Here is an 11,672-nt window from a genome sequence, read left to right as displayed (position 1 = left end):
ACCCCTGCCGGGTGTTCACCATCCCCCCCGACCTCCCCCTCTCCCCCACCCAACGGTCTGTCCTCAGCAGAGGTCTCACCTTTGTCCCCCTCCGTCCCCATCTCAATGAGTTCCGCGCCCACCATGACTTGGAGAGCTTCTACCGTCGTCTCCGCCTCACAGCGCACTTCCATGGGAAGGAGTCCTCGCCCCCTAATGATGACCCCTTTTCCCGTCTCCAACGCACCCCCTCCTCGTGGAACCCCCCTCAGAAAGTCTCGGCTCTGGAACTCTTCATTCAGAACTGCCGCCGCGACGTCAACCGCCTCAACTTCTCCACTCCCCTGTCTCACTCCAATCTTTCCCCCTCTGAACGCACTGCCATCGAATCATTCCGCAAAAACCCAGACTGGGTCATCAAACCAGCCGACAAGGGAGGTGCCGTGGTAGTCTGGCGCGTCGATCTCTACAAAGCTGAGGCCACGCGCCAACTCTCGGACACCTCCTCCTACTTACCCTTGGACCATGACCCCACTGACGAGCACCAGGCCACCATTTCTAGCACCATCACCGACTTCATCAATTCCCACGCCCTACCTGACCAAGCCTCCAAACTCATCGTTCCCCAGCCCCGCACGGCCCGTTTTTACCTTCTCCCCAAAATCCACAAACCCGGCTCTCCCGGCAGACCCATTGTCTCTGCGTGTTCGTGCCCCACCGAACTCATCTCCACATACCTTGACTCCATCCTATCCCCCTTGGTCAAATCCCTCCCCACCTATGTTCTAGACACCTCAGACACTCTCCGCCGCCTCCACGCATTCCACTCTCTGGGCCCTCACCCCCTCATCTTCACCATGGATGTCCGGTCACTCTACACCTCCATCCCCCACCAGGATGGCCTCAGAGCCCTCCGGTTCTTCCTCGACCAGAGGAGCAACCTATACCCAGCCACTGACACTCTCCTCCGCTTAGCGGAGTTGGTCCTCACCCTCAATAACTTTACATTTGACTCCTCCCATTTCCTCCAAACACAAGGCGTAGCTATGGGCACACGCATGGGCCCCAGCTACGCCTGCCTCTTTGTCGGGTACGTTGAACAATCCTTGTTCGATGCGTACCAGGGCCCCATCCCCGACCTCTACCTCCGCTACATTGACGACTGATTTGGTGCCACCTCCTGCACCCACACACAACTGACTGACTTCATCCACTTCACCACCAACTTCCATCCGGCACTCCAATACACCTGGACGATTTCCGACACTTCCCTACCATTCCTTGACCTCACCATCTCCATCGCAGGGGACAGACTCCTGACCGACATACATTACAAACCCACTGACTCACATGGCTATTTGGACTACACGTCTTCCCACCCTGCCCCCTGTAAAGACTCCATCCCCTACTCCCAATTCCTCCGCCTACGCCGCATCTGTTCCCAGGATGAGACATTTCATACCAGGGCATCGGAAATGTCCTCGTTCTTCAGGGAACGGGGATTCCCCTCCGCCACCATAGATGAGGCTCACACCAGGGTCTCATCCATACCCCGTAACACTGCTCTCTCTCCCCATCCCCGCACACGCAACAAGGGCAGAGTCCCTCTGGTCCTCACCTTTCACCCCACCAGCCGGCAAATACAACACATAATCCTCCGCCATTTCCGCCACCTCCAACGTGACCCCACCACTCGCCACATCTTCCCATCTCCCCCCATGTCTGCCTTCCGCAAAGACCGCTCCCTCCGCAACTCCCTCGTCAATTCTTCCCTTCCCTCCCGCACCACCCCCTCCCCGGGCACTTTCCGTTGCAACCGCAAGAAATGCAACACCTGTCCCTTCACCTCCCCCCTCGACTCCATTCAAGGTCCCAAGCAGTCATTCCAGGTGTGACAAAGGTTCACCTGTATCTCCTCCAACCTCATCTACTGCATCCGCTGCTCTAGATGTCAGCTGATTTACATCGGTGAGACCAAGCGTAGGTTGGGCGACCGTTTCGCCGAACACCTCCGCTCAGTCCGCAATAACCTACCTGACCTCCCGGTGGCTCAGCACTTCAACTCCCCCTCCCATTCCCAATCCGACCTCTCTGTCCTGGGTCTCCTCCATTGCCAGAGTGAGCAACAGCGGAAATTGGAGGAACAGCACCTCATATTCCGTCTGGGGTCCTTGCGTCCTTATGGCATCAACATTGAATTCTCCCAATTTGGCTAGCCCGTGCTGTCTCCTCCCCTTCCTTCACCCTCTAGCTGTCTCCTCCCACCCTCCCACCCGCCCGCCCTCGGGCTCCTCCTCCTCCTCCCTTTTTCCTTCTTTCTTTCCCCACCCCCCATCAGTCTGAAGAAGGGTTTCGGCCCGAAACGTCGCCTATTTCCTTCGCTCCATAGATGCTGCTGCACCCGCTGAGTTTCCCCAGCAATTTTGTGTACCTTCCCCTTTATTGATTGTTGTATTTACCATTACTGTATGAATACATTTTAATCCAAGAGCTCCATGGGATTTCATTGCCCCCTAATGCATATGTTTTTTGTTTTGTGTAGTTTTAGAGATACAGCGCGGAAACAGGCCTTTCGGCCCACCGAGTTCATACCGACCATCGATCCCTGCACATTAACACAAGCCTACACACACCAGGAACAATTTACACTTATACCTGGTATGCAACCCCAAGCCAATTTAACCTACCAACCTGTATATGTTTGGAGAGTGGGAGGAAACCATAGATTTTACTTCGGGGTCACGTGAGTGACTACGTGAAGAAGCCCGCCACGACGCATGTGTGTCATATCGCTTTCACGCTTGCGAAACGACAGGCGGGGTGGAGCGTTCCCCCGCAGCGGTAAGTTTGAAACTGCGACCTGCAGGTAAGTGATTTACTCTGCGGTAGTTTTTGTCCCCGCGCTGTTTTTACACCGTGGGGGAAGCTGGACAAAATAGTGTCCACAAGTGCTGCGAGTGAAGCTGGCTGGGGAGGACCGCGAAGTTGCGGGAGCCAACAGCAGCTGAAGGCACAAGCCCCGTAAGGGATCAGCTGTGCCGACTTTTGGTCCCGCGCCAGCCAGAACACCACGGCCGGGCGGGAGACTATTCAAATGGGGCCGTCGACTTTTTGACAAGTCGAAAACAGCAGGAGACGGGGTGGAACGACGTTCCCCCGTAGCGACAATTTAAACCTGGACCTGCAGGTAAGAGCTGCGGTCTTTTTGTGTTTTCCCATGCTGATTACAGGTGGAGAAACCAACGGGCTGCGACAAAGCTGGTGGACTAGCAGCGGCCAGTGGCACTTGAATCACCTATAATGGGATCAGCTGTGCCCGATGTTGCCTCCGCACCGGCCAGATCCACTCCACGGCAGGGCAGTAAGGACAAAGCTGGTGAGGGAGGACCGCGGAGCAGCGGGCAGCCAGCAGCAGCCAGCGACACTCGGATCACCGATAGTGGGATCAGCTGTGCCCGATATCGCCTCCGCACTGGCCAGATCCATGCGGCCGGGCGGAAAGGCTAGACACAAAAACAAACAAGGTCGTGGACTCAGAGGAGTCCGACTTTGAACAACCGCGGGCGGCCAGCGACCGAGAGCGCTGGAGCCGGATGGAGCGGTGTGTGGAGCATTTGCTCCAACGTGACAGACTCCGGGAGATGGAGTCGGGTCACTGTGGGCCCTATGATAAACCCACAGCAGTACCTCTTGAAGGGCTGCACAGTGCTTCTACCTCATCAGAGGGGAGCACTGCGGGTCAGTTCTGGGCTGACCTGGAAGAGGGGTCTGCAGAAGGAAAGACAAGTGTGCAAGGGGTGCAGGAACGAGAGAACCTACTGGACTAATAAAAGGGACTCCAACAAAAACCCACTACAGCCAAAGACAGCACCCCTACGCACCCACCAGCAGAACTGGTGAAAGCTCGAAAGCCCAGTACTCAAAACATGAGCCTTTTTTAGGCCATGGCCCAGGCCGGCCTTCTTGGAAGATGCGGGGACCTCCAACGCCACCCAAACCGAAAATCCAGACACCAGCGCAACAACAGCAGTGAAGAACCTACAAAAAGAAGTAAACCTGCCACTGGTAACTATGGAGGTAGGTGGGTCTGGTTCCCTACAAAATACAAGGAGCATGGAGGTAGGGGGGAGATTACACTCTTTTCTGAATGCATGGAGCATGTTAACAACCGATACTTACATCTTAAGCAGTATCCAGGGATATACAATAGAGTTTATACACGTACAGCCCTCCAGTTCAACATATACCGAACCGAATGTTCGTGCTTTCTGATAAAGAAAAATCAAAAGCGCAAGCTGAACTGGAGCGGCTTTACGTAAAAGGTGTAATTGAGAAAACTCAACACGAACCATTAGAATTCGTGTCCAATATATTTACCAAAAACAAAAAAGATGGTGGTTGTCGCATCATCATAGATCTGACAAAATGGAAACCTTTGTTACTGCTAAACAATTAATTTCCAAAGGTTTCTTCATGGCCAGCATCGATTTAAAAGATGCTTACTATTCAGTGCCTATACGAGGTGACCACAGATGTTACTTAAAATTCAACTGGATGGGACAACTGGCAGTATAAAGCACTGCCAAATAGGTTATCATCAGACACAGGCTGATGATAACCTTTGAAACCAGCCCTAGCGTTTCTACGGAAACGTTAACACATGGTCATGGCATATTTAGATGACATACTCATTATGGGCATAACTTTGGAATTGGCCAAACAAACTGTAACAGCCACAAAACAGTTATTTGAAAAACTGGGATTTATTATGCATCCAGTTAAATCTAAACTAACGCCTTCCACAACTATGGACTATTTGGGGTTCACCATTGACTCAGTTCACATGTCGGTGACTCTGCCTAAGGGAAAGGCTAGAGATTTAATAGAGGCTTGCAATAACCTCATTGACATCAGCAAACCATCCATCAGATTGGTAGCAAAAGTAATTGGCAAAATGGTGGCTGCCTTTCCAGCCACACAATTTGGACCTCTAAATTACCAAAACTTACAGAGACTTAGAGCAAAAATACAAGCATTCTAAATTAATGCAGGTCACTTTGACAGACCTATGAAACTACCAATCAAGCTAAAATGGAACTAAAATGGTGGATAGATAACATCTGGCTTTGTTCCAATCCAATCATTGTCAGTAACCCTTCCATGGTACTACAAACTGATGCCAGTGCACTTGGGTGGGGAGCCACCAATACCATCACCAGCTGTGGAGGTAGATGGACTGCTCAGGAGGCATCATTATTACTCACACTGGGCATAAACTACCTGGAAATGTTGGGTGCATTCCATGGCCTAAAGTCATATTGTACTGGGTCATATCACCAGCATGTTAGACTACAGATGGACAATACCACTGTGGTAGCATACATTAACCACATGGGTGGAAACAAATCAACATCATGTGACAATCTGGCTAATACAATTTGGCAATGGTGTATCCAGAGAGATATTTGGATATCAGCCACTTACCTACCAGGAAGACTAAATTTAGTGGCAGACACCAGGTCACGCAAATTTAATGAAAACACCGAATGGATGTTGAATAAAAAAGTATTTGCTGATATTACAGCAAAATATGGAACACCAGATATCGATCTATTCGCATCCAGACTTAACCACCAGTTATCAAATTATGTTTCATGGGAACCAGACCCTGGGGCAGCGGCGACAGATGCATTTTCGCTGCATTGGGGGGAAATTGTTTATTTACGCATTCCCTCCTTTCTGCCTCATCAGTCGGGTATTAAGGAAAATACAACAAGACTCTGCGTCTGGTATTTTGGTAGTACCCGATTGGCCTACTCAACCATGGTTCCCAGTGGTATTAAACATAGTATTAGAACCATGTATCACCATTCCACATAGACCAGATTTATTGCTACATCCTGTAACAAGGGATAGCCACCCATGCCATAAACATTTGAACTTATTAATTTGTAGAGTTTTAAAAACACCTCTACTACAACTGGGACTGACGGACCGAACAGTGAACATGATCTCGGCGGCCCAAAGACAGTCAACCAAAAAACAGTATCTGGTCTATATCAGGAAGTGGGCGATGCACTGCCATAAAAACAACATCACCTACAGAGACATGAACATCCCGTCTGTTCTGGAATATCTGGCAGGCCCCCACTATGATGAGGGGCTCAATTACAGTGCCATCAACTGCGCCAGAAGTGCCCTATCGACTTACCTATGGCAGGGGACAGAGCGTTACTCTGTTGGGACTCACCCACTGGTAACAAAACTTATGAGGGGAATTTTTAATACTAATCCCCCAAGAACCGGGTACTCCCAAATATGGGATGTAAGTATTGTCCTGAAGATGCTCAGGAATTGGTCTCCAGCAACAGCTCTGTCCCTATACAGACTGACATTAAAAACAGTCATGCAAATGGCATTGGTCACGGCACAGAGGGTACAGTCACTGCATAAACTAAGACTGGACAACATGACTTCCTCAACAGAAAATATTACATTTCATATCTATGAGTTAGTAAGCAGAACAGACAGGGATCAGCAGGCCTCAATATACAATTTAGGTCATACCCAACAGATGACCGTCTGTGTATAGTAAGACATCTGTCGTTATACATGGAGAAAACGAAAATCCTAAGAGGCAATGAGAAGGCACTTTTTGGTCAGCCACAAGCAACCACACAAAAGAGTGACGGTCCAGACCATCTCAAGATGGCTGAAACAGGTGCTAACACAGGCTGGGGTGGATACTAATATTTTAAAATCTCATTCCACCAGGGCTGCAGCTACATCGGCAGCAATACAGTTGGATGTACCAATGGACCAAATCCTCAAGGCAGCAGGATGGTCTGGGGAAAAAACATTCCAATTATTTTACAATAATCCAGTAATGAAACCTGGAACGTTTGCAGAAACAATTTTAAGTTCTGTAAATTAATTTAAACCCATAAAAAGGGGTTATAAATTTGTGTTAATAAATTTTATGATTTCAATGTCGAATTCGTGTCAAAATTATGTTAACACAATTCCTCCTACAGTCATCAAGGCAGACGTGATGCATGGACTCGTTTGCACGGCATGAAATCACAGAGCTTTAAAATCTTCACGTAGTCACTCACGTGACTCCGAAGTAAAATAGTAAGATTAAACGAGAACTTACCAGTTTGAAGTTTGATCTGTATTTTATGAGGAGTTACGATGAGGGATTACGTGCCCTCCGCTCCCACCCTTGATCATATACTTAACTGGTATCTCTTCTCTAATCTTACTATGTTTAGTCATTACAGTTATCTGTGATTTCACACCGCTGCTTTGAAGAATGCCACGCATGCGTCGTGGCGGGCTTCTTCACGTAATCCCTCATCGCAACTCCTCATAAAATACAAATCAAACTTCAAACTGGTAAGTTCTCGTTTAATCTTACTATTTCTGGCGCTACAAGTGCTGTAAGGCAGTAACTCTACCGCTGCACCATAGTGCTGCCCAGATGTGATCATAAACTAATCTGAATTTGAATCTCTGTAATCTCAAATGTAGCAACCACAACTCTTAAAGTGCGCACAGCCAGCTCCCAATTAACCAATGTGACACAAGGATAATTCTCCACTTGTCTTGGAATAATGCTACAATATATTTTATGTTCACCTGCATTCTAGATATTTCATTTGAAAAGACGATAAATCCCAAGTATACCGTTCCTTCAATGGTGAATTGGTCTGCCAGCTTTAGTTTTGTGCTTAAGTCTCCAAGGCTTATGCAAACTTGAATGCATAACCTTGTGATTTATAATGCTGCTAACTAATCTAACCCTGACATGAAAGGAGTTAAATAAGTAATGACCTTTATTCTTAATGTTATTCTCTAATAGGAAGGATGTTATCTAAGATAGATACTGGACATAGGAGAGAGGGACAATGCAGGCAAGATTGTAATGGTCAAGAATCATACACGTTGTACAATATTCACTTCCATCAATGTTAACAGTCACCCTTGCACAGTACCTGCACTTTCCATCATGCATCTCCTTCCCCAATTCCCTTTTAAGATTGACTCCCCTATCATCACAGGCCACACCCCCTGATTCCCTGAGCAACCACATTTTGTAAATTCCACCGGAGGAATCAATCTGCATTTACATTCCCCCAACTCAGGCATTGATGGCAAGTGTTCCTTGGTTTCTCCTCTGATGCATGATGACAGATTGGCACCACCTGATATGCTGTGGTTTGGATGCTGTTGAAATTTGCAGCAGCCCATGAGTGAACCGCTCAGTGCAAGGCTGTACTGTGACCTTAGAAACCATTGCTTAGTTTCCATCACAATTTCTTGGCCATCATCTGTGTTCAGCTTCTGCTTCTAGGGTTGTAAATTGCAACCCTAACATGTCCATCTCATATAGATCGCATATTTCAACTCTGTTCTGTAAAGATATAATAAGTAGCAATATTATTCTCCTGTATTATTGCAAATCTCTCCGGTGTCTACAATAACTCCCAAATTTAATCCAAACAATAAAGCAAAGAGCCACGTTTCAGCACTTCAAAAGACCACAAAATTAGTTCCTGTGGTTATTGTGTAGGAAGGAACTGCAGATGCTGGTTTAAACCGAAGATAGACACAAAATGCTGGAATAACTCAGCAGCACAGGCAGCAGCTCTGGGGAGAAGGAATGGGTGATCTTTCAGGTCGAGACCCTTCTTAAGACGACTGTTGCAGGCGAATTTCATTAAATAATTATTTTATTTAATGCCAGAGAAAACTTGCCATAAATTTGAATTTTATTTAAATTCTTAATTATTATTACTGAATTATAATTAATCTCGGAATAGAAGCAAAAAATAAGGCAGTCAATAAATATGAACGTTTCACTTGACTTCTATATTTCTTTATGATATGTATAACCTATTATTATATTCACATTATGTTGGTCAAATTATTTCTAAATAATTAACAGAATATAAATGTGGAATTCATGTATATTACCAAATTAAAATCAGCACAGATTTGCAATTTGCAACAGATGCTTAGGATATTTTTTATCTTAACAGTGCCATCACTTAATGTCAATCTAGGTGATATTATAAGCTAAGAAGACATATATTTTATTAGTATTGTCTTTTCAGAGAGAATTATTGTTTTATGTCTGTTCCATCATTAAACATGACAGCCAAACTGATTTTTTTTTTAAATCTGTGGAATTTCTTTCAATTATGTTTCCCAAATTTATCTTTATTATTTAATTATGGGCAATTGGTAAATAAATTTTTTTGCTTTTTAAATGTGTTATCATTAGCAAGGCTTTGTATCTTTTGACAAATGCATTGATCTTTACAGTTTTTCTTTGATAAATGTGCTAATGAAATGCTTTATCCCAAATGAATCCAAATGAACTAATATTTTAGCTTAATATCTCAAGAACCCTATACTTTAATTCGGCAAGTACTGTTTCAAAAAGAAGTATGTGGAAAAGATGCTATTAATTGTTTTCTATTGGTTCATTTTGAAGAATCACAGACAAGGCATATTTAGAAAAGCAGATGTTGAGTAAAGCAAACCTATACAACAGCAACATCTAGTGGATAAAGAATGATATGGAGGAAAAGAATGACATTTATTTGGGGATATTTGAATGTATCTTAGTTTAGTTTGGAGATTAATTTACAGAAACAGTATGGAAACAGGTCCGTCGGTTCACCGAGTCCACACCGACCACCCATTCATGCCAGTTCTCTATTATCCCTCTTTCCCACCTTACACATTAGGGACAATTTCAGGAGGCCAATTAACCTACAAACCTGCACATCATGATACAAGAGGAAACCAGAGCATGTGCAAACTCCACACAGACAGCACCCAAGGTCAGGATCGAGCTCTGTGAGGCACAAATCTACCCGCTGCGCCATGGTACTGCTCCAAAAATCATTTTAAAAATTATATCCTGTTCAAATATTGAATGGATTCACACATGCCATTAAGATGTTCCATAAAATGTGCAACTTTTCAATTACAAAGGTTTAGGAAGCATGAAAGGAATGTGAAATTATGCAGCGATAATCTATATTAATAAAATTCTGATCTTGACCACTTCCTGTTGTTCTGTATATTGATTTTAGAAAAAACGCTGCCACTTACGCCTGTGAATTTTGGCCATCTTACCCAGAGTCCCCCTCCGCCGCACAGGATAAGAGGATTTTTCTCATCGATTAAAAATAAAAGAGTTATTAGTTTAAAAAATGTTGAGAATCTCTCTCCTGAAGGCCACGCCATGAAGGCAACGCCCTTTCCGGTGGGAGGGGGGAGGAACTATAAATCCGGAAGTGTGGGCATGGCTCAGTCTCTGCAAGATGGAGGAGGGAGAGGTCACGACTCACTGTCTTTAGTAGCCTTGCACCCTGCTTGAAATGGTATGAAACTGCACTTGAATTTGGTGGCCTTGCACCCTGCTTGAAGTGGTAAGAAACTGCCATTGAATTTGATGGCCTTGCACCCTGCTTGAAATGGAATTTCAAGGAATAACCGTGAGTCAACTGCCAGCCCACCAGCCGTGAGTGAGTGAGCTGCCAGCACAACAGGCTCGGGTGACTGAGCCGCCAGCCAAAGAATCAATTTGGCCCACAATGTCCATACTAGCCCTCTGGAAACCAGTCCCTTCAGCCCACAACACCCATACTAGCGCTCCAGAACCCCCCCCCCACTGGCCACCAATATTGGAATTGGTGGAGAGGTGGAATATTGCGTTGGGGGACCAGCCTGCCAATGTGATACTGGGACCCAACGGGTCCCACAGTCTAGTATAAAAATAAAAACAAAACTGACCCAATTGCAATAAATTGTTTTGTAGACAATCTTATCAGCTTATAAGCATAATATTCACATACAATTCACGTCTAACAGTGATTCTCGTTAAATAAACAGGACAAATTATTATCATTAATACTTATGAATGATTCCTACTATACTGTAGCTTCCTATATTCTGATATTTTAAAGTCAGTGAAAAAGAAGGAGCTAGTTTTTCTTTCATTTCCTTCTCCTGGTTCCGACACACACTTCCTTTCTTTGACCTAGGTTGTTACTTCCCACAAACATTTTGTAAATAATGCAGACTGAGTCATGGCTGATATTTTGAGATTGGACTAACTGAGTTATTGCATTGTGTACTTCTCATGCCTCTCGATTCTATGGACAACACTAGGGGGGAATCGGTGGACACGATGGCCGGTCTCCCAGGACGAGGCTATCCCATTGCACTCTGGGTGCACTGACGTCTGCGATGTCCCCATATGTGGGATGCTCAACTGCAAAATTTGTAGTCGCGAGTGAATGCTTTCGTCCTAATGGGTGGCACAGTGGCGCAGAGATAGAGTTGCTGCCATAGCACTTGCTGCGCCAGAGACCTGGGATCAATCCCGACTACGGGTGCTGTCTGTACGGAGTTTGTACGTTTTCCCCATGACCGCATGGGTTTTATCCGAGATCTTCAGTTTCCTCCCACACTCCAAAGACGTACAGGTGTGTAGGTTAATTGACTTGTTATAAGTGTATAATGTAGCAATGTTACAAAATTTTGAGATTTTAAAAATCAAGTCTGCAATTTATCCCATCAGATAAAGCATAAAAATAAGTTTAATTTGACACCTAATTCACTTTCATATCTCAAGTATTTAAAAAGTTATGGCCATTTTCATACTGGGAAAT

General features: G+C 45.6%; 1 pseudogene; it reads left to right on the top strand.

The window, feature by feature from the left end:
* Positions 1-11,162: 11,162 nt before the first annotated feature.
* Positions 11,163-11,310, top strand: LOC116978191 (annotated as a pseudogene).
* Positions 11,311-11,672: the final 362 nt, after the last annotated feature.

This window comes from Amblyraja radiata, chromosome 10, assembly GCF_010909765.2.
Source record: "Amblyraja radiata isolate CabotCenter1 chromosome 10, sAmbRad1.1.pri, whole genome shotgun sequence".
In the NCBI taxonomy this organism is placed as follows: Eukaryota; Metazoa; Chordata; class Chondrichthyes; order Rajiformes; family Rajidae; genus Amblyraja; species Amblyraja radiata.
The sequence above is the reverse complement of the archived record's forward strand: the minus strand, read 5'-3'. Positions and strand labels throughout refer to the sequence as shown.